The sequence below is a fragment of the Marmota flaviventris genome, chromosome 3 (assembly GCF_047511675.1).
Source record: "Marmota flaviventris isolate mMarFla1 chromosome 3, mMarFla1.hap1, whole genome shotgun sequence".
In the NCBI taxonomy this organism is placed as follows: Eukaryota; Metazoa; Chordata; class Mammalia; order Rodentia; family Sciuridae; genus Marmota; species Marmota flaviventris.
The window spans coordinates 171,919,780-171,925,674 of record NC_092500.1 but is presented as its reverse complement, the minus strand read 5'-3'; positions in this window follow the sequence as shown (position 1 = coordinate 171,925,674).

Here is a 5,895-nt window from a genome sequence, read left to right as displayed (position 1 = left end):
CCGGCTCCTATCTCCCATTAGCTGGGTTACACACAGAGCATTCTGTGTGCATGTGTGGGTCCTGAAGACCCACTGTGTGACAGCAGAGAACAGGACAGGAAGCAACAGACACTTGGCACAGGCTTAAGATGAGGTGCCTGCATACGTGTGGCGTGAACTGGAATCTTGTGGCCTGGTTTTCTGTAGCCTTGACTGGAGTCAGGGGAGAGGCTGAGAAGTAGGAAGTGGCCCACAGGTGGGATGACAGGGACACAGGAGGCGTTTTCAGGCCCAGACCCCTGTGCAGAGATTACTCCATGAGCCTGCCAACTATAAATGCTGCATTCCTTCTGCAGACGCCCAGGGCCCCTGTTGTCCTGGGGACTGTGGCTGCTGCCTACGTCAGTGCAGAATCTCGGGTGGTGCTGCCCAGCTTTCAGTGACGGCTCTGTCCTTTTGCTACAAAAGTTCCAAAGCCTTTGTTGACCTGTCTAGCCTGAACCTACTCTCAAGATAGACCCAGAGGTATATGAAGAAGAAAATGGGAAGGGTGGTTTACTCAGAGGCTCTGGGCAGCTTCAGCCGTGTCTCTTCTTCTGCTTTGAGGGTCAATGGAAGTGGCATTTCAAGATTTTGCTGGAAATCTGAAACCCACAGGAAGGACTACCTCCTGGGAGACACTTCCGGAATGATGGGGCCTGCATCACAGAGTTTCATCATGTTGGAGGCCTGGGTCCGGCTTCGAAAACCCATGTCCCAGTTCTCGGTCTGGCCCAGGTGCCTGAGAACCATGGCTGGGAGCCACGCTCTTAGCATGTGGGAGCAGGAAGTGGCCTTAGAACACACACAAAGGCTCCCTTGCTTCTCATTTCAAAAACGCGGGTGCTGCCAACCACCTCCACACCTCACCCTTTTGGTATAAAAGTACTTTACAGAATCTGACAGGATAGACAGGAAGCTGTCTGGGTTCTTTGGAGGATATTTTACAGGCGACAGTGTGAGTGACTATAAGGGTAAGGTGTTAGTGGTCCACCAATCGGGACTTATGCATTTGATGGTAGATGGCCGTTGAGTGACGGGGAGGTGGTGACACTGCAGATGGAGTGGACATTTTCAGAGGAAGGAGCAATGACAATGGCAAGTAATTTCGTTCCATTTTGCTCCAGTCCCCCACCGGACTTTGTGAGTGCAAGTTCCCAGAGGAGAGATTCTGCCCCTGGGCCCCGAGTAGTTCTCATCTGAGTAGACACCATGGTCTGTCTCCCTCAGAGTCCAGACCGAAGGGTGGCTTTGGAGGACATGGCCCACCTGGGGACAGGAGCCATGCTCTCTGTGGCAGTGGATGGGACGAGAGTGCTCATCTAGGTGGTTCAGAGGTTTGGTTGCTTCTGCTTGACTTCACCCTCAATTAGTCAAGTGCTCTTGAGCAATAGTTCCACCTGTCTGAGCCTCAGTTTCTTTATCTGTCATGGTTGAAGCATTCCTTGCCCTTCCTGTCTCACTGACCTCAGTCAAATAATGGGCGTGTGCACGTTGGCTCAGATAACCCAACTTCTGATGTCAGGGTGCGGTTGCCTCCAGGGTGGCTGGATTAAGGAAACAATCTCTCCATCTCTCCTCTCCTCGGCTTCTCTGTGCCTGTCTTCCTTCTTAGACTAGAATCCCAGCTGCAGGCTCTTCTGCCTCCTGAAATCCTCGCGGCCTCACAACCAAAAAGAAGGGAGTCCTGGAAACTTTAAGTAGGAAGATTCCAGAATCAACTGTGACTGGGGGTGCAGTGGGTGGGATGAAGACGGGATACTTGAAAAGGTCCAGTTTGGGTCATGGGCCCATACCTGGTCCAATCACTGAGGCCCATGGCCATGAAGTAGATGACTGGTCCACAGAGACCAGGCTCACCCTTTGGCCAGGGAGAGAAGCACTGCGGCTGGGGACCCCCACCAGAACCCCAGGCTGTGCACTCTGGAGGGCCGATTGTGCCTCTTTTCTGACTTTGCATTTGAGTCCTATCCTAATACGCTATCGAGTGCCTGTTGTATGCCTCAAACATACAATATGCACTAAATAGCTTGGCAGTGACATCACTGCCTCGCCAAGGTTGCCCGCCATCTGTGCCTGCCCCGTCTGTGAGTATCTTGTTTACTTAACCGCTGGCATTCTGCACGAGGATTCAAACTCCTCAGAAGTGGGGGACCTTGTCCGACTTGTTTACCATCGAGTCCTCAGAGCCTAACAGTGTCTGTTACAAATAATTGGTCAATTAATATTTGTGAAATGAAGGAAGGTCAACTGTCCCTGACGCGCGGTGCTTCTTGGGAGGAGTCCCACTGTTATTTCAGGTTGCTCACTGCCTTCTCCGCCCTCTTCCATCCTCATTTCCACTTCTGTCCCTCTGGGTGCAGCTACGGCTTCTGTGTGCCCATCAGACAATGTAAAGTACATTTCTTCTCAGGACGCCTGTGCAGTTGCTTTTTAAAAAAAATCTAATGAGAGGGCCAGGGTTGTGGCTCAGTGTAGAGCACTTGCCTAGCATGTGTGAGGCACTGGGTTCGATCTCTGGCACCACATAAAAATAAGAACAAATAAAACTAAAAAAAAATCTAATGAGAATGTCCCTCTGCCAAGGATCTAAGATCAACCAGCATTTGTATTGTATTATTAAAAAAGCAAGTACTTTTTTGGCGGGGGCAGGGATTGAGCTCAGGACACTCAACCACTGAGCCACACCCACAGCCCTATTTTGTGTTTTATTTAGAGACGAAGTCTCACTGAGTTGCTTAGCACCTCACTGTTGCTGAGGCTGGCTTTGAACTCACAATTCTCCTGTCTCAGCCTCCCGAGCTGCTGGGATTACAGGCGTGTGCCACTGTGCCTGGCATAAAGCAAATACTTTTATCGTTAATGTTGAACTTTTTCAGTGAATTTCTGACAGCATTTGCAATATTGAGAGGTATTCTGAACCCGGCAACAGAATGAATTTCCAAATGCCTCACTTTGCCTGGAACAGATGGAAACGGGAACCGTATGGTAACCCACTGCCATGCCCAATTCTGCCCAGAGGGGTGCCCTCCACAAACAGCTGTCACTTATCTCCAGATCGTGTATCAGGAAACTTGGCCACAATGAGAACAGGACCGAGGGAAGTGCGGTGGGGTCATTTACCCTGGGGTCGTCCCGGGGCCAGGTAGCTGCTACGCTCCTGCTGGCCTCTGGCAGATTGCTTCCTCTCCTCCCGTCGTCAAGGGCATTGCTGTGGCTTGTGTGGCGTGGAGGGAGCACAGAGGTCCATTCTGCATACATTATGGCGTCATCATTAACATTTCTCAAAGAAGGGAAAGCTGAGATAAGTGTGGTTTCACAGTGCGTGCTCACTCTGGTTTTGTTAAACCCCTTGTTGTCAGAAGGATTCATTGAAAAGTGACAGCACAGAGCAGACACTACGATGACCAGCTGCAGGATCCCACCACCCACGTGCCCAAGTCCTGCCTCCCGGCTCCTGGCGACAGAGGGGGCGCCTCCTAAGTGGGGCTCCCTGCTCCTGCTTTTCCCACTGGCTCTTGAACCTAGCAGTGGCACAAGAGGCTCAGGCCTGGGTGGCTGGCAGGAGCAGCAGCGCTGGACTCTTCTCGCAGTGCCAGGGGAGGAGGCCCACCTCGGCTGCTCAGGTCCGCCTGCATTCCACGTCTGGGGTGGGGTTGCTCGTGCTGTCCCCAGGAGGGTGCCACTGACCAGGGAAAGGGCTGGTGGAAAGGCAGGCCAGCTCCAGTGTCTCCCCGTCAAGCCCTGGCACTGGTAAGGACTCACCACTGCACCCCGTGGGTGCTCACGTGCCTAGACATTCTCACCCCACCCAGTGCAGGTGTGGCGAGGCTGGAGTACCTGGGGAGCGCTTCCAGCCTGTCCCACCTCCTGGTGTTGGGTCTTGTCTCAGTTTGTGGCCTCTGTGCTGCCTGGTGTCAGGGGGTCCACCTGGCTCTGCAGGAATATGGTGCCCCGGCCCTTCCACCACCATTCTCTGAAGGAGCGGTAGGTCCAGTTTTAGCTCCAGGGTGCCCCTCCCATGGCACCTCCTCTCCCAGCCTGAGGGGTCTTGAACTACTCCCTGTGGCTTGCCCTCATCTCATGCCCACTGCCTTCATAGATGGAGCTCAGCTACAGTGAGATATGTATTTAAAAGTCCTATAGCCAAGCCCACAGGCTTGAAAGGGAGCTGGGGTACTGGCCCCCACGCCGGCTCAGAGCCCCGCTGCCTGGGATGGGGACTCCCACCAGCTCGTAAGTTTGCTTAGGGGCGTGGAAGGGCCTCGAGATGCAGCAGGCTCTCTTCCCCTCAGACCTTACCCCTCAGATGTCCTTGAGCAGAGGCCACCAAACAGTGGAGGAGGCCAGCCTGGTGTGCGTGAGATGTGAGGCCACAACCTGCTGGCACAGGGCTGTGCCCTGCAGAGGGGTCCAGGGGAGGGCAGGGTGGGCTGATGGCCCCCCTTCCCGGCACTGAGCTAGAGCCGCCAGCCTGTTAGAGCTGCCACAGGGGCCTGTGTACCTGGGCAGCTTGATGAGCTCCCGACACCCCTTGCGTCAGAGGCAGGAGATTTGGTTTTCTCACATCGTTGGTTCATTCTTCCCTCACTCCACAGGTGGAAGCCAGCGCAGACCCACCCTCCAGGAGGGGACGGTGCCCTGGAGGAGGGGAGAAGGGCCGCGGCTCAGGACTGCAGAGCCACCTCTTCCCCTCTAATCCCTGCAGCACCTGCCCCCTTGGAGCAGCTGGGCTGGTGTGAAGAGGATGGATCCGCCAGGCTGGAAGTCCACGCATACAGCTGGGTCCGCCTGGAGACCCAGGCATCCTGGAGAGGACAGTGCCAGTAGCCACTGTGCACAGCCTGGTCTAAGTGGCCTGAGTCCACAGGGCTCAGCCCTCTGGGGGCCTGAGGTTGGACGTGGGTATGGATGGAATGGGCGAGCCCCCCATGGGAGAGCCAGGTGAGAGGGACTAGCCATCACTTCTACTGAAGGGACCACCCAGTGTTGGGCTGCTCCTTCCAGTGCCTCTGGACAGTGAGTAGTGCTGGGCCCGGGGACCCTGGGCACCAGGGGGCCTTACTCTCTGGCAGTGTGTGGTAAGGTCCTTCCCGCCTGACTTGGGGGCAGAGTCCCCGTCAGGCCAGCAGCGACAGCAGTCTTGCTGTGGTTTGCCTGAGGGGCACGGTGCCCTGGGAAGAGCAGAGAAAGAGGAGTCCTGAGCACTGGGCCTCGCCCTGGCTCTTTGGCTCCCTCGATGGGTGACGTTGATACTGACCCCCTTGAACTGTGAAGCCCTTGACACACAGGAACAGCAACCTGGTCTTGCCTCTGTCTTAGGATGTTGTGAGAGGGACCTTGGCCACACCCACAAACCTCCCACCTGACAGCAGGGACCCAGGGACAGAAGGGACACAAGCAGAGTGACCAGCAGACCAGCGGCAGAGCAGGGTTCATACCAGGTCTCTGACCTCCTGGGTGGTGCTTTCTGGAAGTGTGAGGTTCTGCGAGCTCCCCCCGCCCCCCATCCACCCCACTGAGCTGATCCCTCCGTGAACATCTGGGTAAGAAGACGCCCCGTCAGCTATGGCTGGTGGCTGGTGTTGGGCTCCCCGACCCTTACTGCCCAAGCCCGATCTGCTCAGATTCAGCCACTGGGTGCCTGACTCCCTGCCAAGAGGATGCCCTGTGCCGTGTGGGACCGAGGCGGGCACTCTCTCCTGTCACCAGGGCACACAGCTGGGGCTGGATTTCCGGTGCTGAAGACGGTTTCCAAGACAGACTCAGGATGCATTTTGTTTTTTTCTTTTAATCACTAGAAGCCTCTGCTCTGTTGGGTGCTGAGCACACCATATAACCCTTCCCTGGTCGCCTCTGGGCGCCTGGGCAGGGGCT